At 38.5% G+C, this 26,090-nt stretch overlaps 1 protein-coding gene across 1 annotated transcript in view; it reads left to right on the forward strand.

Moving 5' to 3' along the window:
- DLGAP2 (DLG associated protein 2) overlaps nucleotides 1–26,090 on the forward strand; it is a 1,650,454-nt gene that overhangs the window by 485,784 nt on the left and 1,138,580 nt on the right. The window lies entirely within an intron of this gene.

The following is a 26,090-nucleotide window of genomic DNA, read 5'->3' on the forward strand; positions in this document are numbered from 1 at the left end:
AGAGGATTTTATTAACAGTTTGGAAATAAAAGAAGCAAAATGGCATCTTTATTTACACGCTGATGTATTTGCAGGATTGAACTCTGTTGTAAATATCAAATGTTTTTGAAGGCAAGATGTGAAACATCTGTTCTGAAATTTTAATTTAAAATAATTTATTGTATTTATATGGATTGTTTGTTATGTGATTGTCATGTGATAGTTACATTTGTATTTGTATTAGTTCTGTCTTCTGATGAAATCTACTATTTTTGTGAACCAAAGTGATAAATGTCATTAAAGTGTTTTGTGTCTCTGATTCTCACCCAAGTGTGGTGTCATTTTTATTTGGTTTTAGATCTGTACTTGACCAGTCATTTTCTTTTACTTATTGTTTATTTATTTATTTATCTATTTTAAAAATGGAACTTTGCTTAATACAGATTTATTCTTTTTGCAACCACAAAAAATGGGTTACTTGAGAATAAACTTGCCATCAACAGGAGTAAAATTGCTGTAATGCTGTTTGGTGCCCATAGAAAGATTAGAAGTATACATAACTTTCCCACTACTGACCCCTTAAATTATCCTCTTCCAATCACCTCACATCAGACATACCTTGGCATCATTTTTGATCAAATGTTTTTTTTCTTTTTCTGGAATCATGTTGAATCTCAGGTGAGTAAAGCACTTCAGCAGCTCAAAGCAACCTAGAAAATCCCAAAGTTCTTAACTGTTAATGGCTGATGTGTCATTAGCATTAGCATGCTCCTTCCCAGAATGGTGTTTGGCCTTCCTATTACAGCATTGTTGTCTTCAAGGAACAATTCACCCCTTCAAACTACAAAGAATACGATTTTAAGGTATCAACCTAGTGAGTAATCAAGAACACCTTTGTGTTACTCTCAACCTCCAGCAGGTGGCTCCATTTCACTAATAGAGCCACCCTGTTATTTAACACAATAGGAGAGTAACTACCTGCTATTACTTGGCAGACTGCACTTTAGAGAACAAGTGCATTCCCTTACAAATAGTGTGGGCATGCTAGTACAGAGGCCATCCTTCCTAAGTTCCACATGTGAAAGAGCCTTTGAAAAGTTTACGGAGTGAGGTACACAAAAACATCAGGGTAACAGGCAAACTTCTGTCCTTCAACAGAGCTCTTAGAAGCCACTTATTTTTAGAAAACAAGTGTAACTAATTCATAGATATTGGCTACCTTGCATTAATTATCATACTAATTAATCACTGCTTAATGACTGCAACCGACAGTCATGACTGTTTTAGGACTAATTTATGTATGTAAAATCGTATTTTCTGATTGGGAAGTTTCTTCTTCTATTTGGATATTTACTATTGACGGTGCTTTAGAATGGTTTGTTAAATATTGGCTGTATTTAAGCTTGGTCTGTTAACTTCTTTTTCATTATCATGCTGTATTGTTGTATAATGGTGTACTGTTATATCTTTAGACTGTAGATTACTTTCAAAATGTTTCTTGTTGCGTAAACACCTCTTTCTACTCTAATAGCTAGGTTTTTGATGATCTTATTACTTGTGTTACTTTTTTTTTCTGCAATACTTTAATTCTGTCTTGTCTTGCCTTTATGACTCAACATGTGGCTGAAAAGGATGTACAGGAACCCATTTACATGGTTAATAAAGGTTAAATAAAATAAATAAAAATAAAGTTACAAATATGCTGTAACAACCATGCATCATTATAAAGTTTTACCAGCAGTCTAGTGCAAGCCAATGGTCGGCTCTGAAAATATGTTTATGTGAAGGGTGTGTATGAGTATCTTGCATAGTGGGATCGTTAAGGAAAGTGGTTTTCGTAAGGTACTGTGTAAGGTTGGGGTTAGGGGCAGCATCAGGGTTACAGATAGCACACATGAGTAAGGTGGTAAGTGGGTGAACTCTGCTCAGTATTTAGCTATAACCTGTATACAAGAATTTTAGAAAACTGAAGTTCATCGTTAGTCAGTACTCATCTGTCTATTTATGTCACTTCTAATAGTTGTTTTACAGGCATTCCAAAACCAAAAGTATTTAATTAAGGTAATACCTGTTGAATATAAAATCATTCCTGAAAGAAGTGGAACTTTTACAGCAGTCCATAAGTCCTGCTTGTCACAGTCATTCATAGTCTCAAGAAGGCCATCAGGAATAAGTCAAGCAAATGATCAAAGTGGAGAGGGTAATGTACAGGAAAGGTCATTAATTTAAGCAGCCATTCCTGTTATTTTCAAAGAGGCAGATATAACATATTCATGAAGTTGTGTCATTTGGGTTGTCATTAAATGTGTAGTAAAATGGTAGAGACACTGAATTAAAGAAATTGTAGTTTGTCAGTATTATCTGTATGAATTGATCTCAATTGTTTGCATAAAGCAGAGAGAAAGAATTGCTTTTTTTTGTTTTTTTTTTTTTTTTTTGGTGGGGCAGAATTGCAAAAAATTAAAAATAATCACAGTGCTTCTTATACATAAATTGAAAGACAAAATAAATCACCAAAGCAGTTAAAGGATTTCAAAGCACCAGAAATACAGTCCAAAAACTAAAACAAAAAAGTCCAATGCCCTCAAATAAAGAAGTTTAATAAACTAACAAAGCTTTCAAGTAAAAAGTCATCAGTGTTTAAAACTCAATTTCAATGAGAACCTTTTTAAACAACATGCAGCCAATTAGTTAAAACAATCAGTTAACTAATTAAAATACTTTAAAATGCCCATACAAAAATTCACTGCAGTATTAGCTTAGTTCTTCCATATCCTAGCTTACTAAAGCATTTATATAATATCATGTTTATCTTTCAGAATAGGTTTGATACTAACACTTGTATTCAGTCCAGGAAAATGGTCTGCTAAAAAAAGTGTTTCTTTAGATTTATTAACAAGAAATATCCTGTTCTTTATTCTTAAAATCAGATGCCATGTTTTCCATTTCACTAATAAATGCTCCTTCCTTAGTGCTCAATCTACCGGCCCTCATGAATTGGCTCTTGACATTGCCACTAAAAACGTGTGTGGGATGCATGCTTTCTGAATGAACATATCTACCTGCTTGTACCTTTTTCCTATAGATGGCAGTACTCAATGTGGAACCTTCTTTACTAATAGTAACATCTTGGAAATGAATTGTTTCCATTGATGTATTCACTACAAACTACAACAATTCAGTGGTGGATTGTAAATAATAGATAAAACTCTCCAGCTCAGAAACTGAGCCATTCCATAATAAAAAAATATCACCCACAAAACATTTATAAAATAGCAGTTTGCTATTTCTAAATTCATCTCTTTGTTCCTTATAGATATGTTGTTCTTCTCATCTTCCTAGAACCAAATTGGCATAGGTGTTAGTGATAGGAGTACCCATTGCTACACCTTGTCTCTGATGGTAATATGTGTTATTTAAGCTAAATATATTATTCTCAAGGACACATTCAAGCATTGAGCATAACATTTCAACTTTATAATTATCTAATTCACTGTGTTGAGTTAAACATTCTCTTATAGCATCCACTCCATAGGAATAGGATTTGATGTCCAGTGTAACCAATAAAATGTCACTAGATATATTATCAGAGCACCATGCATTTAAAGTTAACAAAAAATCTTGAGTATCCTAAATAAAGCTATGACAGAAATTTAGCATGGAAACCAACTGTTTATCCACATTCTTAGAAATAGCTGTTTTTACCCATTTTTTTACCAGACACAATTGGCCTCATTGGGGGTTTACTTAGACATTTATGTATCTTAGGTAGCCCGTAAATAAACATTATTGTGGGCGTGGCAGTGTATAGATAGTTATATGTTTCGGGTGTAATACTTGCTTCTATAATCAATTCATATAAGCAACTTTTTACTTTACTTATAATTGTATCAACAGATATCCTATGTATTACCATAAAAGTATCTTGGAGTCTGAAAGAAATTCTTCCATCCATTCCCTATACTTGCTTCTTATGCATAAGAGATGCCATAAATAAACAATGCATCCAATATATGACATGAAAAACGTATGAATTTTAAATATTTATAAATATTAGACGTTGGTGCATATAAAAACATTTTCATATAAAAAATATTATGTAAGTTACTTAAAAATGTAAAACTTTTCTGCATGTCAAACAGCAAAATATTAATCTCTCTTTACTACCCTCTAGTGGCCAAGGTACAAAAGTGAAAGTGGACATGACTAGAAAAAATAAAGTACAAAAATGTTACAACATAACAATTATACAATGACCCCCCCATTAATATTCCAAAATGTGCACGCTGATTAGTCAGCGTGCATGTTGTAAATCAAAGACTTATACTAAAGGAAAAAGGTCCGGTCGCCTTTCCATTAGTATAAGTCTTTTTCTTTTTTTTTTTGTTTTTTGTTTTTTGTTTTTTTGGACAGCAGCGGAGAACGGAAGAGCTCTGTTGCTGTTATCTCGCTATGTTAAATGAGTTTAACATAGCGAGATATCTTAAAAAAAAGCAACGGAGATCTTCCTTTCTCTGTTGCTTTTTTTAAAGCTGTCTCACTATGTTAAACTCATTTAACATAGCAAAACAGCTTAAAAAAAGCAACGGAGAAAGGAAAATCTCAATTGTTTTTTTTAAAGCTATATCGCTATGTTAACTCTTTTAACATAGTGAGACACGTTTTTAAGAGCAACGGAGATCTTCCTTTCTCCGTTGCTTCCACAAAACAGTTCTGATGTACTGCGTAACCATACGCATGTGCAGTAGTACATCAGAACTGCCGCTGCGGAAGGGCAGTAAGGAGGCATTATACAATGACATTATTTAGGAAAAGTAAGTATTTTTTTTCTTAAATAATGTCATTGTATAATAGCAGTAACCCACTTCTGGGTGTGGGTAATGCTGGATTTACCCACAGTTGTCTTTGTTTGGCCACTCGGGCTTCACCCTCATGACCAAACCACACCAACCATGGGTAAATCCAGCATTACCCACACCCAGGCGTGGGTTATTGCTTAAATAATTCACAATCTCTCATTTTTAACACTGAACTTATACTTGAATTCTCATTAAGTCTTGTGCTTCTGTTAGCTTCCAGGATTAGTTGCCAGTACAATACATAATATTCAGTTTTGCTTTCCCAAGAACCCCCCTTAAAATCAAAAGGTACTACCTTTATCAAAAAAAAACTTTCAAATTTTATATAAACTATTCCCAGCCTTAGTTTTTATATCATAGTAGTGTTCTTATCTTCTTCTCCTTACAGTTCTTTTTGTTTTACCAATATAGAATGCATTACAGCATTCACAAGTAACCAGATACACTAACCCATGACTATTGCAATTAGAAAAGGAAGTCCCTTTAATAACCTTCTTCCTACTTGTCAAAAAAACACTTGCTTGGTGGGCAATGTAGGTACACTTGGCAAATGCACCACACTTAAATGTACCCATCCTTTTAATGCCCTTAGTCCTAACATTACATTCCTCCAGGTCCTTTATATTCTGGGCCCTCCTATAAGTTATATTGAGGAGATTCTTAAAAAGCACATGTAAATCAGAAAACTGAGAAAATTTCCTCCATTCCTCCCTAAAGATATTAGTAATTAATTTGTCATCCCCATCATACTCTATGACAAAGGCACCATCCTCACTACCACCCTTCTAATCACTATTTGCCCCAGCTAATATTTCCACCAGCTTCCCCCAGACCTAGTATTGACCAGTATTTATCTTTTCTACCCACTGTAACTTCATCTTGCACCTGCTGTATTAATTTATCTGGGTATTTCCTTTCAAGAAGCATATTCTTCAAATGTCTACTTTCCTGGACAAAAATTATACATATTGTCCTTCTACTATGTTCCTTTTATTGCCTGAAGGGATGGTCACTTGTATATTATAAAAAAGAGTTAGAGAAAGTGTTCTTCCTATAAATCTTAGACTTAAACCTCTTGTCCTTGACAACTTTGGTAATAGACAGATTCAAATAATTAATGACTTCTGCATTTTGTTCATGGGTGAATCTTAGAAAATGGGTAGTTCCATTAATATATTTAATAGATTCCACTAACTTTTCTTTGGAATCCACACACAAAGGACAAATATCATCCAGAAATCTGTTATACAAGGTCCAACATCCAGTATAATTTGAATTATATAAATATATTTCTTTTCCCATACATAAAGTATTAGGTTTGCAAAAATGGGGGCACAACTAGCCCCCATAGCTACTCCGGACCTCTGTTGGTAAAATTCTCCTTCAAAATGGAGAAAATTATTCTAGTCTACACAAACCTGAATATCTTTTCCTGACATAAATTTCCTTTCCCTTAACTCTTCTTTGAAACAGACCATACCTTCATTATGGGGTATACTGGTGAATAAGTCCACCATGTCTATGGTTATAAAAATAATCTTATTTCTATAAACCTCACTTTTAAGACTCTTTAATAGGTCCTATGAGTCCTTTAAAATATTTTCATTTCTACCCCGCAATTTTTTTATCTTAGAATCCAAAAATTTGGCAAGTGGATGTATCTTGGAACCATTTGCTGCAAGTATTGGCCTAAGGGGGGAGAAGTCTCCAAATTATTATGTACCTTTGGTATACCAAACAAGGTTGGAATAATAGGGTCAGCATTATCCAAGAAAACAGGAAACAGCTCCAAAGCTGAATAGACTCCCATCACAAAACCAACGATAATAGTATAGCACAAAACGGAGGTCTAACCATGATCAAAAAATCACTTCCAATACTCCGTGGTAAAAATAAAAGGTAATTTATTCCATTAACAAACAGATGAGCGCTTTCGCGTAGTGAAACCTACGCTTCTTCAGATAATAAAAGATACAAAACTCTCCCTTTTTATGCTGAACTGGGCGGGAAGAGTAACATTGATTAACAAGCAATTATCTAATAAAACAATTCATCTGGCTGCAACATCAGGGTCAGCATTATATAAGCAGTCAAAAATGTTTTTATTTAACAAGCCCTCATGATGTAACTCCCTAAGAGCAAAGTCTATCGTATGATAGGCTAAATTAATCTCATTATTAGACACTATAGTGTACTTGTGAGTATCATTAAGAATTTACAACATTTTACCAGTATAAATAGTGGGTACTTATTGCAATCAGATTTGTAAGCCCGTGTAGTTCCTGATATTATTGCAAACTGACTGTATAGTGAAATAAAAAGAGGTCTCTGAAGTCCAAATCACTTTTTCTATTACCTTTCTTCTGAAACACTCACTGGAATAATGGCCAAAGTCCTCGTCCTTGATAGCATCCTTTACAGCCATAACTTCAGCCAAAATAACATGAGCACTGGCACAATAAACAATGCCAGATTCCTACATGTCTTTCACAAAGTGGCAAAATAGTACCTTACCCTTCATAGACCCCTTTTTACTGAAGCAGAAAGTCATTTCATGATGACATTACTACTTACAGCAGATTACAAATCTGGTAGCAATTTCTGCAAAATATGATGGGCAGAACTGAGTAAATTATGCCCGATTCGGCAGAGAAAAAACAGCTCATTTCTAAGTGGCTTTGCTTTCTCTGAATGTAGTACCACACATAAAGGTGATCTGAACTCTACCCTGCACACTCTAATGTCTGTAAATGACAAGCCAGCATTGAAACATGTAAGCCCTTCAGCAAAATCCCTAAACTGCTAAGCTGAATATACACACACACACACACACACACACACACACACACACACACACACACACAAACACACACACACACACACACACACACACACACACACACACACACACACACACACACACACACACACACACACACACACACACACACACACACACATGGAAATAGAAGGCCGAGATCTTCCAGTGACAGTGGCAGACACACACACTTCAGGTCTTTTCTAAAAAGCCTCAAACAGAAACACTAAATCACTGCTTCCAAGTACTCTCACTAAAGCAACAGCTTACAGTTCCACTGCAAAGCACAACAGACAGAAAGCAGTAAAGGACGCTACCCAGTAAAACGAAATCTGCCCTTGTTCCTCTTTCTATATGTCATTCCCAAAGTGGAAAACAGTACTTAAAAATTCACACACCCCTTTTTACTTAAGCAGCAATTCGTTTCATGATCAGATTACCAGTTACACAAGGTTACAAAATCTGGTTGCGATAATACGTAAATACCAAATAATGCTATCCGTAAGCACCGTTCCCACCTCCCTTGTACTACTTCATCACACTAAGTTTCCTGCTTCCTTGAATATATCTTAGTAAATTTTTCTCTTCCACAGTCAAATTAGAATTAACCTTATTTTCAGTAAGTGCTTTCCATAGGTGACTCTCCATAACCATTTCCAGGTTCTTTAATTGCGGATATAAAGGGTGGTTGTAGGTGCTTTTCTTATATAACTCACCCCCTCTGTTTCAGGGTGTTTATTCCCAGAAAACAATATTTCAAAATTCTTCTTCCTCGAAAAAAGCTTTAAGTCTATCAATACTTTACTGATGTCACTCTCCCATTTAGGGTCAAAATTAAACCCCTTAGAAAACAATGTAAAATAAACATCAGTAACTACCTCTGAACTGTAATTATAAATATTGTAGCTGCCTTTCACATATTTAACCCCTTTTTTAATTATTTGATGGTCACCTGGTATTCATTTCTTCCTCTCCCCCTGTTGGGTTGATAGTAATAATTGGGGGGAGAACAGTCCCTAATCTGTTCAGACCTCCTCGGGTGGTATTCTAAAGGGTCTTCCAAATGCATTGACCTATCATCTTTAGAATTATTCTGTTTAAATCCCCCTTCCCCATTAATCACTTGTCTCTCTAAGATGGGTTCTTTCCTAGTCCATCTCTCTTCAAAAGAAAGTGCCTTTTTTGGTGTGGGGTATGTTCTCCCTTCCCCATATTCTGTATCGTCCCTTTTTAATTTCTTAGTTTTCTTTTTTAATATGTTTGAGCAGTTTTCATCAATACTGGCCATAATATCATAATACATTTTCTTTTCTTTATCAATAGTAAAAAGCAAATAATTCACAATGCAAGTATCAACCTGTTTTATTTTCTTGTATAAAATACAAGGTTTCTTTCATTCTCCTTAATAATACCTTTGACTATTTCTAGCTCACATGCATCAAATATTTTCAAAAGATCAGCATAAAACTCAGTGCCTTCCACCACATTTTTAGGATACTTAAACACTCAAGCCTATAGGCACAATACATTTCTTAACACACTGTCTCAAATAAGCATTTTCAACTGTCTTATATTTCAACATAATTTCATGCAAAACCAGACAATTACAATCATGTCTGTCCATTTGTAATAACCACATCTACAGAATTCTCTAAATTATCATTAGAGAAACTATAATCTGTATTTGACCAGTCAAACACTGGTGTGTTGTTAACATAATGAAAATTGTTATTAAATCCACAAAAATCACGGTAATTAGAGTCACCTTTCTGAAAAGTTCTTCTCAAACAGTTGATATTTATTTCTCCATGGTCCCCATTCCTTCCAGGCTTGGGTCAAAAAGATTAGAAAAAGGCTGCAATCCTGAAAAAAAACTGCATCTCCTTCATTCTCTGCTGCTTGTCCACCATCTTGAAATTCCATTGCTTCCCTCTCATTCTCCCTCCTCTCTCTCTCCTAATTGGCCTCAACTGTTCTTGACTCCCAGGGAGATTCTGCCTTTCAAAGTTGAAACTGAAGTTCCAAATACAGGGGTGAGCAGTTCTGCTAACTCTGAAAGCAGGTCAGCCATTTTCCTTAGCTTACCAACAGTATTAGAGTCCTTAAAATGAATCCATGGCACCCTGAGACACTACTATTTATAGCATTTCTTATATAAGAGAAGTTCTGTGATTATTTTTAAATGTGTAACTTGTTTCAGTGAGTATTTGACTGTTATTGGATGGTGTGTAATTGATAGGTGGAGTTTTTGATATATAAACGTAATAGTTTTATGTGGAATTTTAGCTGAAGAAGTCTTGAAACGAAAACACAGTGATTCAGTTAAAGTGTTTATTTTTTTGCTGGCCTTTTAATAAATTGCTTATTTCATACTGGACATACTGCTTTATAAGTACTTTTGGGTTTTATTGGTTTCCCTTTTGGCCTGCACTTGTTTCTTGTTTTTGTGTTTTTTTAAACAAATATATTCCTACACTGCAGCCTGAACCCTTATTTTTACATTTTCTTTTCTTTTAACCAAAAAGATATATAGTGCATAAAGGAACATTGTCTCTGGCAGAAAAATTGCAATGGCAGAAGCATGACGTCAAGAAAAGACTTTATATGTTTGCAGGAGGCTCCTAAGCATGTGGTTTAGGAGACTAATTCTGCTTTTCAATTACCCCATAGTACTATCTAGTTGGATTTGGTCAGAGGAATGCAACTGGCAAATAAAGTTTGAGTGAACTGAACCCTGGACAAAAGAAAAGAGTTTATCAACAGCTCATAGCCTTAAACCACTCCACTAATTACCAAACTTGTCTTTCAAAGACTTCACTTTCTAAACAGCTCTTTTCCCCATCATTTATAGTTTACTTTGTTTTATTGTCCACTTCATATATTACTCACTTTTTTGTTGATAGAGCATATTTCATTTCATTATTCCTGCATGCAGAGGAGTCCTTTCTAGTAATTTTGAAGCTTGTCTTCATTATTCCTATTCACGGGAGACTTCACGTTTGTCATCGACCTGCACATTCAAATCTTTATCAGTCTCCTCAATTGAGGACAGACTTCTGAGGAATCAAACAGGTAATAAATATGCAGCTTGCTTCCTGATGCAATAAATTCATTATTTATAACAACGTACTTCTTAAAATAACACTTCTAATAAAAATCAAAACTGTGACAATTTCAAATAAAATGCAAACATTGCTATCAGCTGCAAAGAAATCTGGAACACAATCAAGGAAACACATTGCAAACAAGCTTTTCACAGTTGTGTTTGTTTCTGGGCCAAGAATTCAGCCAGCAACAGTTTAGCATTGACTGTGACTCAGCTGCTGACATGTAAACGTGCTGTGAAGTTGTATCACCCTTAATGTAAAAGTATTTCTGACTTGTAGGCTTTCCAGGGGAGGTGATATGTAAACGCCATGTGTCAAAGAAGATTTGATTGCAGAAGAGCTGCGTTAAAAGGCATGTCAGCTTGTACAAGTCACACATGCAGTGAGTTTGTCAGAGTAATAATCATCTGACTTCTAATATTCATACAGCTGCTGCATTTGTTATGGATACTAAATCAGAAAATCACAAACAGGTGGTTTAACACTCATTCAAGCAAATGCATTCATTACATTACTGCCATAGCTCTTTCAAAAGACAGTAACTATTAATCCACTCTGCAGTAGGAATTGCTCTAACTTATCATTTTAAAGTGTTTGCTTTGATCTTAATGTGCATAAATTAAACTTGGACATACTGATGCTTTACTGTTTTTCCCTTCGGGGTCTTCTAGCTTGATGTTTCTGTGAACTGCAGTAAAAGCATTTTTACAAATTCATTGGGAGGTCAGTTCCATGACATATTTGGAATGTTTTGTGGAATCACCCAAATACATATCTCTCAGATGTGATCATATTAATTTTCAAAGAATGTTTTCAAGAGGTGTCACTGAGCTCTGCAACACTAACATTACTGTAGAGCTGTTACTGAGCTCTGCATCACTAACATTACTGTAGAGCTGTTACTGAGCTCTGCAACACTAACATTACTGTAGAGCTGTTACTGAGCTCTGCAACACTAACATTACTGTAGACGTGTCAGCGAGCTCTGCAACACTAACATTACTGTAGAGCTGTCAGTGAGCTCTGCAACACTAACATTACTGTAGAGCTGTCACTGAGCTCTGCAACACTAACATTACTGTAGAGCTGTCACTGAGCTCTGCAACACTAACATTACTGTAGAGCTGTCACTGAGCTCTGCAACACTAACATTACTGTAGAGGTGTCAGCGAGCTCTGCAACACTAACATTACTGTAGAGCTGTTACTGAGCTCTGCATCACTAACATTACTGTAGAGCTGTTACTGAGCTCTGCAACACTAACATTACTGTAGACGTGTCAGCGAGCTCTGCAACACTAACATTACCGTAGAGCTGTTACTGAGCTCTGCAACACTAACATTACTGTAGAGCTGTCACTGAGCTCTGCATCACTAACATTACTGTAGAGCTGTCACTGAGCTCTGCAACACTAACATTACTGTAGAGCTGTCACTGAGCTCTGCAACACTAACATTACTGTAGAACTGTTACTGAGCTCTGCATCACTAGCATTGCTCTAGAGGTGTCAGTGAGCTCTGCATCACTAACATTACTGTAGAGCTGTCAGCGAGCTCTGCAACACTAACATTACTGTAGAGCTGTCACTGAGCTCTGCAACACTAACATTACTGTAGAGCTGTCACTGAGCTCTGCAACACTAACATTACTGTAGAGCTGTCACTGAGCTCTGCAACACTAACATTACTGTAGCGCTGTCACTGAGTTCTGCAACACTAACATTACTGTAGAGCTGTTACTGAGCTCTGCATCACTAACATTACTGTAGAGCTGTCACTGAGCTCTGCAACACTAACATTACTGTAGAGCTGTCAGCGAGCTCTGCAACACTAACATTACTGTAGAGCTGTTACCGAGCTCTGCAACACTAACATTACTGTAGAGCTGTTACTGAGCTCTGCAACACTAACATTACTGTAGAGGTGTCAATGAGCTCTGCATCACTAACATTACTGTAGAGCTGTTGCTGAGCTCTGCAACACTAACATTACTGTAGAGCTGTTACTGAGCTCTGCATCACTAACATTACTGTAGAGCTGTCACTGAGCTCTGCAACACTAACATTACTGTAGAGCTGTCAGCGAACTCTGCAACACTAACATTACTGTAGAGCTGTTACTGAGCTCTGCAACACTAACATTACTGTAGAGGTGTCAGCGAGCTCTGCAACACTAACATTACTGTAGCGCTGTCACTGAGTTCTGAAACACTAACATTACTGTACAGCTGTTACTGAGCTCTGCAACACTAACATTACTGTAGAGCTGTTACTGAGCTCTGCAACACTAACATTACTGTAGAGGTGTCAATGAGCTCTGCATCACTAACATTACTGTAGAGCTGTTACTGAGCTCTGCAACACTAACATTACTGTAGAGCTGTTACTGAGCTCTGCATCACTAACATTACTGTAGAGCTGTCAGCGAGCTCTGCAACACTAACATTACTGTAGAGCTGTTACTGAGCTCTGCAACACTAACATTACTGTAGAGGTGTCAGCGAGCTCTGCAACACTAACATTACTGTAGCGCTGTCACTGAGTTCTGCAACACTAACATTACTGTAGAGCTGTTACTGAGCTCTGCAACACTAACATTACTGTAGAGCTGTTACTGAGCTCTGCAACACTAACATTACTGTAGAGGTGTCAATGAGCTCTGCATCACTAACATTACTGTAGAGCTGTTACTGAGCTCTGCAACACTAACATTACTGTAGAGCTGTTACTGAGCTCTGCATCACTAACATTACTGTAGAGCTGTCACTGAGCTCTGCAACACTAACATTACTGTAGAGCTGTTACTGAGCTCTGCAACACTAACATTACTGTAGAGCTGTTACTGAGCTCTGCAACACTAACATTACTGTAGAGCTGTTACTGAGCTCTGCAACACTAACATTACTGTAGAGCTGTTACTGAGCTCTGCATCACTAACATTACTGTAGAGCTGTCACTGAGCTCTGCAACACTAACATTACTGTAGAGCTGTCACTGAGCTCTGCAACACTAACATTACTGTAGAGCTGTTACTGAGCTCTGCTTCACTAACATTACTGTAGAGCTGTTACTGAGCTCTGCAACACTAACATTACTGTAGAGCTGTTACTGAGATCTGCATCACTAACATTACTGTAGAGCTGTTGCTGAACTCTGCATCACTAACATTACTGTAGAGCTGTTACTGAGCTCTGCAACACTAACATTACTGTAGAGCTGTCACTGAGCTCTGCATCACTAACATTACTGTAGAGCTGATCCTGAGCTCTGCACCACTAACATTACTGTAGAGCTGTCAGCGAGCTCTGCAACACTAACATTACTGTAGAGCTGTTACTGAGCTCTGCAACACTAACATTACTGTAGAGCTGTTACTGAGCTCTGCATCACTAACATTACTGTAGAGCTGTTACTGAGCTCTGCAACACTAACATTACTGTAGAGCTGTCACTGAGCTCTGCATCACTAACATTACTGTAGAGCTGTCACTGAGCTCTGCAACACTAACATTACTGTAGAGCTGTCCGTGAGCTCTGCAACACTAACATTACTGTAGAGGTGTCAGCGAGCTGTGCAACACTAACATTACTGTAGAGCTGTTACTGAGCTCTGCAACACTAACATTACTGTAGAGCTGTCAGTGAGCTCTGCATCACTAACATTACTGTAGAGCTGTCACTGAGCTCTGCAACACTAACATTACTGTAGAGCTGTCACTGAGCTCTGCAACACTAACATTACTGTAAAGCTGTTACTGAGATCTGCAACACTAACATTACTGTAGAGCTGTCAGTGAGCTCTGCATCACTAACATTACTGTAGAGCTGTTACTGAGATCTGCAACACTAACATTACTGTAGAGGTGTCAGCGAGCTCTGCAACACTAACATTACTGTAGAGCTGTCAGCGAGCTCCGCAACACTAACATTACTGTAGAGCTGTCAGTGAGCTCTGCAACACTAACATTACTGTAGAGCTGTCACTGAGCTCTGCAACACTAACATTACTGTAGAGCTGTTACTGAGCTCTGCATCACTAACATTACTGTAGAGGTGCCAGTGAGCTCTGCAACACTAACATTACTGTAGAGCTGTTACTGAGCTCTGCAACACTAACATTACTGTAGAGGTGTCAGCGAGCTCTGCAACACTAACATTACTGTAGAGGTGTCAGCGAGCTCTGCAACACTAACATTACTGTAGCGCTGTCACTGAGTTCTGCAACACTAACATTACTGTAGAGCTGTTACTGAGCTCTGAAGCACTAACATTACCGTAGAGCTGCCAGTGAGCTCTGCATCACTAACATTACTGTAGAGCTGTTACTGAGCTCTGCAACACTAACATTACTGTAGAGGTGTCACTGAGCTCTGCAACACTAACATTACTGTAGAGGTGTCACTGAGCTCTGCAACACTAACATTACTGTAGAGCTGTTACTGAGCTCTGCAACACTAACATTACTGTAGACGTGTCAGCGAGCTCTGCAACACTAACATTACTGTAGAGCTGTCACTGAGCTCTGTAACACTAACATTACTGTAGAGCTGTTACTGAGCTCTGCAACACTAACATTACTGTAGATCTGTCAGCGAGCTCCGCAACACTAACATTACTATAGAGCTGTCACTGAGCTCTGCAACACTAACATTACTGTAGAGCTGTCACTGAGCTCTGCAACACTAACATTACTGTAGAGCTGTTACTGAGCTCTGCAACACTAACATTACTGTAGAGCTGTTACTGAGCTCTGCAACACTAACATTACTGTAGACGTGTCAGCGAGCTCTGCAACACTAACATTACCATAGAGCTGTCACTGAGCTCTGCAACACTAACATTACTGTAGAGCTGTTACTGAGCTCTGCAACACTAACATTACTGTAGATCTGTCAGCGAGCTCCGCAACACTAACATTACTGTAGAGCTGTCACTGAGCTCTGCAACACTAACATTACTGTAGAGCTGTCACTGAGCTCTGCAACACTAACATTACTGTAGAGCTGTTACTGAGCTCTGCAACACTAACATTACTGTAGAGCTGTCAGCGAGCTCCGCAACACTAACATTACTGTAGAGCTGTCAGTGAGCTCTGCATCACTAACATTACTGTAGAGCTGTCAGTGAGCTCTGCATCACTAACATTACTGTAGAGCTGTTACTGAGCTCTGCAACACTAACATTACTGTAGAGCTGTCACTGAGCTCTGCAACACTAACATTACTGTAGAGCTGTTACTGAGCTCTGCAACACTAACATTACTGTAGAGCTGTTACTGAGCTCTGCAACACTAACATTACTGTAGAGGTGTCAGCGAGCTCTGCAACACTAACATTACTGTAGGGCTATCACTGAGCTCTGCAACACTAACATTACTGTAGAGCTGTTACTGAGCTCTGCAACACAAACATTACTGTAGAGGTGTCAGCGAGCTCTGCAACACTAACATTACTGTAGAGCTGTCAGCGAGCTCTGCAACACTAACATTACTGTAGAGCTGTCAGTGAGCTCTGCAACACTAACATTACTGTAGAGCTGTCAGCGAGCTCTGCAACACTAACATTACTGTAGAGCTGTCACTGAGCTCTGCAACACTAACATTACTGTAGAGCTGTTACTGAGCTCTGCAACACTAACATTACTGTAGAGGTGTCAGCGAGCTCTGCAACACTAACATTACTGTAGAGCTGTCACTGAGCTCTGCAACACTAACATTACTGTAGAGCTGTTACTGAGCTCTGCATCACTAACATTACTGTAGAGGTGACAGTGAGCTCTGCATCACTAACATTACTGTAGAGCTGTTACTGAGCTCTGCAACACTAACATTACTGTAGAGGTGTCAGCGAGCTCTGCAACACTAACATTACTGTAGAGCTGTCACTGAGCTCTGCAACACTAACATTACTGTAGAGCTGTCACTGAGCTCTGCAACACTAACATTACTGTAGAGCTGTTACTGAGCTCTGCAACACTAACATTACTGTAGAGCTGTCAGCGAGCTCCGCAACACTAACATTACTGTTGAGCTGTCAGTGAGCTCTGCATCACTAACATTACTGTAGAGCTGTCAGTGAGCTCTGCATCACTAACATTACTGTAGAGCTGTCAGTGAGCTCTGCAACACTAACATTACTGTAGAGCTGTCACTGAGCTCTGCAACACTAACATTACTGTAGAGCTGTTACTGAGCTCTGCAACACTAACATTACTGTAGAGCTGTTACTGAGCTCTGCAACACTAACATTACTGTAGAGGTGTCAGCGAGCTCTGCAACACTAACATTACTGTAGAGCTGTCACTGAGCTCTGCAACACTAACATTACTGTAGAGCTGTTACTGAGCTCTGCAACACTAACATTACTGTAGAGGTGTCAGCGAGCTCTGCAACACTAACATTACTGTAGAGCTGTCACTGAGCTCTGCAACACTAACATTACTGTAGAGCTGTCAGTGAGCTCTGCATCACTAACATTACTGTAGAGCTGTCACTGAGCTCTGCAACACTAACATTACTGTAGAGCTGTTACTGAGCTCTGCAACACTAACATTACTGTAGAGGTGTCAGCGAGCTCTGCAACACTAACATTACTGTAGAGCTGTTACTGAGCTCTGCAACACTAACATTACTGTAGAGCTGTCACTGAGCTCTGCAACACTAACATTACTGTAGAGCTGTTACCGAGCTCTGCAACACTAACATTACTGTAGAGCTGTTACTGAGCTCTGCATCACTAACATTACTGTAGAGGTGTCAGCGAGATCTGCAACACTAACATTACTGTAGAGCTGTCAGTGAGCTCTGCAACACTAACATTACTGTAGCGCTGTCACTGAGTTCTGCAACACTAACATTACTGTAGAGCTGTTACTGAGCTCTGCAACACTAACATTACTGTAGAGCTGTTACTGAGCTCTGCAACACTAACATTACTGTAGAGGTGTCACTGAGCTCTGCATCACTAACATTACTGTAGAGCTGCCACTGAGCTCTGCATCACTAACATTACTGTAGAGCTGTCACTGAGCTCTGCATCACTAACATTACTGTAGAGCTGTTACTGAGCTCTGCATCACTAACATTACGGTAGAGCTGTTACTGAGCTCTGCAACACTAACATTACTATAGAGCTGTTACTGAGCTCTGCAACACTAACATTACTGTAGAGCTGTTACTGAGCTCTGCAACACTAACATTACTGTAGAGGTGCCAGTGAGCTCTGCATCACTAACATTACTGTAGAGCTGTGACTGAGCTCTGCAACACTAACATTACTGTAGAGCTGTTACTGAGCTCTGCAACACTAACATTACTGTAGAGCTGTCACTGAGCTCTGCAACACTAACATTACTGTAGAGCTGTTACTGAGCTCTGCAACACTAACATTACTGTAGAGCTGTTACTGAGCTCTGCAACACTAACATTACTGTAGAGCTGTTACTGAGCTCTGCAACACTAACATTACTGTAGAGCTGTTACTGAGCTCTGCAACCCTAACATTACTGTAGAGCTGTCACTGAGCTCTGCATCACTAACATTACTGTAGAGCTGTCACTGAGCTCTGCAACACTAACATTACTGTAGAGCTGTTACTGAGCTCTGCAACACTAACATTACTGTAGAGCTGTTACTGAGCTCTGCAACACTAACATTACTGTAGAGGTGTCAGCGAGCTCTGCAACACTAACATTACTGTAGAGCTGTCAGCGAGCTCTGCAACACTAACATTACTGTAGAGCTGTCAGTGAGCTCTGCAACACTAACATTACTGTAGAGCTGTCATTGAGCTCTGCAACACTAACATTACTGTACAGCTGTCAGTGAGCTCTGCAACACTAACATTACTGTAGAGCTGTCACTGAGCTCTGCAACACTAACATTACTTTAGAGCTGTCAGTGAGCTCTGCAACACTAACATTACTGTAGAGGTGTCAGCGAGCTCTGCAACACTAACATTACTGTAGAGCTGTCAACGAGCTCTGCAACACTAACATTACTGTAGAGCTGTCAGTGAGCTCTGCAACACTAAGATTGTTCTAGAGGCGTCAGTGAGCTCTGTATCACTAACATTGCTCTAGAGGTGTCAGTGAGCTCTGCAACACTAACATTACTGTAGAGCTGTCACTGAGCTCTGCAACACTAACATTACTGTAGAGCTGTCACTGAGCTCTGCAACACTAACATTACTGTAGAGCTGTTACTGAGCTCTGCAACACTAACATTACTGTAGAACTGTCAGTGAGCTCTGCAACACTAACATTACTGTAGCGCTGTCACTGAATTCTGCATCACTAACATTGTTCTAGAGGCGTCAGTGAGCTCTGTATCACTAACATTGCTCTAGAGGTGTCAGTGACCTCTGCATCACTAACATTACTGTAGCGCTGTCACTGAGCTCTGCATCACTAGCATTACTGTAGATCTGTCAGCGAGCTCCGCAACACTAACATTACTGTAGAGCTGTCACTGAGCTCTGCAACACTAACATTACTGTAGAGCTGTCAGTGAGCTCTGCAACACTAACATTACTGTAGAGCTGTCAGTGAGCTCTGCAACACTAACATTACTGTAGAGCTGTCAGTGAGCTCTGCAACACTGACATTACTGTAGAGCTGTCACTGAGCTCTGCAACACTAACATTACTGTAGAGCTGTTACTGAGCTCTGCAACACTAACATTACTGTAGAGCTGTCAGTGAGCTCTGCAACACTAACATTACTGTAGCGCTGTCACTGAATTCTGCATCACTAACATTGTTCTAGAGGCGTCAGTGAGCTCTGTATCACTAACATTGCTCTAGAGGTGTCAGTGACCTCTGCATCACTAACATTACTGTAGCGCTGTCACTGAGCTCTGCATCTCTAGCATTACTGTAGATCTGTCAGCGAGCTCCGCAACACTAACATTACTGTAGAGCTGTCACTGAGCTCATCAACACTAACATTACTGTAGAGCTGTCAGTGAGCTCTGCAACACTAACATTACTGTAGAGCTGTCAGTGAGCTCTGCAACACTAACATTACTGTAGAGCTGTCACTGAGCTCTGCAACACTAACATTACTGTAGAGCTGTTACTGAGCTCTGCAACACTAACATTACTGTAGAGGTGTCAGCGAGCTCTGCATCACTAGCATTGCTCTAGAGGTGTCAGTGAGCTCTGCATCACTAAAATTGCTGTACTTGCAGTTTGGAACTTGTAGCCATAACAGTGAGCAGAGCCACAGCATATGTGTCTGACAGCTGAGAATGGATTAAAAAGTGAAGATGAAAATTCTCAGTAAATGGATAGAAAATCCTTCTTTCTGCAGTGTCAGGCCCAAGCCACAGATCCAAAATGACATATATGTCCTCCCACAGTACCTGTAATCCATTAATCAGCCAGCCAGCTTCCAGAGCTTCAGAGCACCGTCTCCACATCCAAGCTGTCAGTCGACTTGAGCTGAGCAGACTAGAAAGGGAGGATTAGGAGCCAAACCATTCAGAACATTCCTGCCACTGAAGAGAATGCTCCTCTGCAGGCTGTAAAGGATTGATGTTGATGGTCGTCCTGTACTGATCCATTGCTGGGCAGGTAATTTCCCTTTAAGGAAATCCTTCCACATTTAAAATTGCTATTTTATTTTATTTTATTTTCCTGTTTAAGAGTTATTTTCATGCTAGTACTTTTAAAATGGGAGTGCGCTTTTTTACTGTAAGTTTTAAAAGTCATTTAAAGTAATTGAAAACTATTTTTTTCTGAGGAGAATTTGTGTTTATTTTACGTTTGGGGGCTGACTGAGTGTTTTTAAGTGCTTTGTACTGTGTTTTTTTTGTAAAAAAAAGGCTTAATATTTTTACTGCTGCTTTCTTTCACTGAAAAAGTGGCACATTTTGTGGCTTGACGATGGAGCAAACTACTGGTCCCATCATCAGTTCTTCTTTCAGTCACTGAATAAAAAAGTTAAGCAAACAGCCTTTGCCACCACAGCAGACTAGCAATTTGCTTAAGCCACAGGTGGGTGACTCTTTTCTGGCCATACCTTGATCCTCAGACCAGTCATCTTTTATCTCAGATCTTTCTGGTGTAGCACCTACAGCCACTATGGACCTGGGTTAGCCATGTCCTCTGCAGCTGTTGGGGTCCCTTTAGTGGGAAAGAGATAGCCACTCTTGTCAGTCCTGAGACAGGGAAAAGAAAAGGCTTTCCTGTTTAGTTAGAATGTTGTGTGCATCCCTGCAGAAGCTGTTGGTACTATTAATAACAGTGTTGACCCCATTTTTCTGTCAAATAGAAACAGAAAACTAAATATGGATCTACTCTTTCTCAAATTTCCTTAGACAAAAGCAGTCTAATGGGTCTGGGTTAGAGTTTAATTTTGGTTAGTCAGGGGGCTTACTGTACATCAGTACCTTGAACAATCATTCTCCAGCAGTATATTAATGTACAAGTAATACCTGGTGAAAAACTAGTCCACTGCTTCATAGCAGCATATCAAGCTGCCATGGAGCTCGGACTGAGAAAGCAGAAAGGCTGCCATTATTTTACGCTCACTAAACATTGCTTTTGCTGTTTAGCGAGTGGAAAAAAAAAAAATATATATATATATATATATATATATGTATAAAAGAAGACAACACAAAGGTGTGTGTGTGTGTGTGTGTGTGTGTGTGTGTGTGTGTGTGTGTGTGTGTGTGTGTGTGTGTGTGTGTGTGTGTGTGTGTGTGTGTGTGTGTGTGTGTGTGTGTGCGTGTGTGTATGTGTGTGTGTGTGTGTGTGTGTTTATGTCTGTGTTTCAGTGTATGTGTGCATATCAGTGAAACTGAGAACGAGCAGCCTATTATTTTACACTCGCTAAGCAGAGGTTTTGCAGTTTAGCATGTGTAAAATAAAAAAAGAAAAAAATTAAAAGAAAGCACTTGCGTGAGAGTGCTTGTGTGCATGTGAATAAGAGAGAAAGAGAGTGATCGATCGAGTGAAACAGGAAAGTGTATGTTTGTGTTTCTGTCTGCATGTGTTTGTGAACGCATGCATGAAAACAGAGAGAGAGAGAGTGTGTGTGTGTGTGTGTGTGTGTGTGTGTGTGTGTGTGTGTGTGTGTGTGTGTGTGTGTGTGTGTGCGTGTGTGTGCGCGCGCATGTCTGTGAGAGAGAGAGTGAGAGGGAGAGATGGAGAGAGAAAACGAGAGTGATGTGTGAGTGAATGCATGTATGTAAGCAGAGGAGATTGTGTGTGTATATGTATGTGTGTGAAAGCAGAAGAGACTGTGTATGTATGTATGGAAAAGACAGTGGGATGTATGTAAAATTGTGTTTCACTTGTTTATTATTATTTTTTAAGCACTGTATTGTTTCAATTGTTTATTATTATTTTTAAGCACTATATTAGTTTTTATATATGTTTGATGCAAAATGCTTCTTCCAACACCATTAACGTATACTACAGCAAGTTTGAAACAGTAGGCAGAGGAACTATTTTACATTAAAAATATATAAAAAAAATAATATATTACTTAAAAAAATAAATAAGGAAGTAAAACACAACAATTTTACAGAGAGCCCATTCTCTGAGTGCAATAGTGCCCTCCAGGGTGTGTGTTAATATGTAATTAACACCCTTCCAGGGGGATAGACTGCGGCATCGGTCCTCATAAACCCCTAGGCAGACGTTAATTGCACATTAACACACACCCTGTCAGTAATTATTGCTTGCTTATTGACCTTTCTTGTAAAATAGTTTCAAGTAAAAGAATGAGGGATACTGCTTTTTCTGAAGAGCTCCAAGATTCTGATTCTGGACAGGAAGATGAAGGGACAGATACAGGATTTGCTCCTCAGTATCTGATTCAGATTCAGAGGAGAGCTCAGTTTCTGACTCTCCCTATGCATGCTACTCTTTCTCTGATTCAATTATTTCTCTTATTCAGTTTCCAGAATGTACCAGTGTTTTCAGTTGGAGAACACTGAGGATTCTTAGTCCCAAAGAAAATATTATGAGCTGTTATAGAAGGAATTTCCAGAAGCTTTACCCATTCCCACAGTTTTGTAATCTCTACAGGATGTGTGTGTCACTGCCTGCAATTTACCTCATAACCAGCCTGCTGCCCCGAAAAATTAATAACGTTCCTCAATCATATAAGGCTTTTACACTCCTTTATTAAATTATCAGGTGAGACATGTATATTAATATTTCCCATTTACATGCATTAAATATCACATATCATTTCCTTCTTTGTAACTGTCAACAGTCCAACATTACATAAATTGCTAAATTCCTGCCTACCCTTAAACCTCACTGCTCCTCTTCCTCCTAAACATTATTCTACATGTATCATTCGCACAGTTTCCATTTCTTTCTATGTAATTTGGTCATTCACTTTTCTAATGATCCCTGTTCCAGTCTTTTTATCTATTTATAATATTCAGTACTTCAAATATAGTTGGTTTAGACTTCAATTTCCATTTTCTAGTAATTGTTTTTTGGTACTCGATAGAATTAAACTTAATAAGGCCTTACTATGTCTACTTAGTTCAGATCCTGTATCACAACTCAAAAAAATTCACATCCTTAGTCACAGACATTTGCTCACCATATATTTCTGACAGAGTACTCTGTATGACATTTTTTAAATCATCCAACTCATTACACTCCCAAAACATATGTTCCCAGTTATCTCTTTCTTCCCCATCACACCTGCAACATTTGCTATCTACCAATGAAAAATATTTGAAGTCTCTATGGGGTATAAAAATACCTATGTAAACACTTCCAAGCAAAGATCCAAACCTTCTGGACTTTGTTACATTTTTGAACCTCATCTGATTCATTATTATAGTTAACATGCAGTATTTTATATGTTGTACTAATTATCCCTTTTTTAACAGTCGCTTCTGTTCTAGATTCAATTAAAAACTCAACCAGAGCAGGGTTTTCACCAACGATTCCCCTGTCCCTTCCTGTTTTCCTATATGCTGATGTTGTTGTTGTATCTTTCGGCTTTTCCCGGTTAGGGGTCGCCACAGCGGAACTCCGGTCCACTAATGATTGGTAGTAGATTTTTACGTACCCAGTTGCCAGCTCTTACACACAACCTTCAACGAAGGTACGCCCATTCACGCATGTCTGCACACAGAAGACGCTTTCACTGAGAATCGAACAGGACATCTTACTGTGAGGCGACAACGCTACCGCACCACCACCACATCAATCCCTATTAGGGAAGGCAGTCTGTAACCTGCGCTACAAAAGTCTTTTGGCCTCATCCCACTCTATTACTTTTCCCTCTCTAGTTATTTGCTCCCAACGCCTTGGTTCCTTTGCCAGTTTTGTTTGGTGAATTCCAGCCCCCTCTTGACTATTTTCTGTATGCCTATTTGCATTCATCTATATTCTCCATTCTCATGTTGGCTTGCTTCTTCTAATGTTCACTGCTACTTTAAAGTATAATACTCTGTATGGTTGTTATTAGTCTCCTTAAGGATGTGGATCCAAAATCCCACTCTCTCTTCATTTCTTGAATCCTGTGCCCTGTTTCATCATCATCCCTTTCCATTTTGAATTATAACTTTCTGTTGGTGTTGTGTATATGAGCCTTAACTATGTAGCTCTGAAATATCTCTTCAAATCATATAATTCTAAACCACCTTGTTCTGTTGAAAGGATCGATTTATCCCACTTAACTGTTGCCCTTTTCCTCACCCAAGTAAATTATTTCAAGCCATTATTAATTACTGGCCACAATTACTCGTCTGGTTGATAAAAATATGCTTGACCCTTGTATAAAACGAAAAGCACTACAAACATTTTCACTGTTACTTTTTACTATCCATATTCATAAACAAACGCTTCCACTTTTTCAGTTTTATATTATCTTTTTTGCCTCTTCCCACATATCCTTAGCTGCCATAACAGTAGTCTTTTTTATCCATGTTCCTAAATACTTCATGTTCTCATAAATATGGGTATCACTTAACCAATTTGCATGTGGGTGCATAATTTATGGCTATAACCTATTTTATCTTCATTACCTTTATATGCTAAAAATACTTGAAACTACCTCAAAATGTTCCAGAACACTTAAATGTATTTTTCTGGACTCATCAGGTACAAAATAATATCATATACAAACATAGACAACTTTTCTTGACTACCATAGTACAAATGGCTCTAAATGTAATGCAAATAACAAAGGGGATAGAGGACACCCAGCCCGGTACCTCTGTATAATCACAACATATCACAAGAGGAACCCTCACACTTTAATTCTTGGCTCTGATCCTTTATATATCCTCCTAATTAACCTCATTATTGTATCAGGAAATTCAAGTGCTTCCATTGCCCTGCTCATAAAATCCCAGCTGACTCTATGGAGTACCTTCTCTGCATCAAGACCCACTAACAACAGCAGTATTTTCCTTACATTCTGCTTTCCCCTGGATCATTATTGCTCTAGTAATGTTGTCAAAAGTTTGGCTCCCCTCCACAAAACCACACTCATTCATATCTATCTTTTGGCAACACAGTTGCTATTATTTTAACTAGTATAGACATAAACACTTTATAACTCTTTACAGCCAAATTATGCCTCCAGGTGTTTCGGCAGTTAACTCCTACTAATGCCTGTAGGTGTCAAATATTGTCTGTTCATATTTGCATTAATAACTCCAAAAGCGTGCTACATACAAGGTTTCAGAAGATTCCATCTTAAAACATACATGATGGCAAATACAATTGTAGAGGTATTTAACCTCTGTCTAATGTGGCTAAAGAGATATTGAATATTATCTGTACACTGTTTACTTGTAATAATTTTCATATTTCTCTGAATATCTCAACAATTAAGTAACACAGACAAAACTGCTTCATCTCTTATGAAAGCTCACAGTTGTATGAAGAAAATCCTGCTGTCTTGTTTGAGTGGTTACTGAGATATCATCAGCTGTTTATACAATATTACAAAATTATTATTGACTGTCCTTATGTTGTTTATTTATTTATTTGACATTTCTTTATGCTTTTAAATGTCGTGCAACATTTAAAATTCTCTTCTGGCGTTCTGTGCCATGTTTTTACCTTTCTGCTTATCTTGGACTCCTGTACATGTTCCCAGTGGTGTGCAAGTACAGTTTTAGGAGTGTTATTTCATTTTATTTGGAAATAATCAATGTTTTAAGGTATATTATAGTGCCTTTTTTCTGCAAACTATAGTTGACTCATGCAGTCTCACTCTATATAGATGACGAAATGCATGGTAACAGCAATCTAGTCGACTTACTAGCAGTACGTTTATCTTTCACTTGAATGCTTCAGTATCTGTGCAGTATATAACCTTGTCCCTGCAGTTGTTTGAATT

The sequence above is a fragment of the Protopterus annectens genome, chromosome 1.part1, assembly GCF_019279795.1.
Source record: "Protopterus annectens isolate FY-2018-M chromosome 1.part1, PAN1.0, whole genome shotgun sequence".
Taxonomy (NCBI): domain Eukaryota; kingdom Metazoa; phylum Chordata; order Ceratodontiformes; family Protopteridae; genus Protopterus; species Protopterus annectens.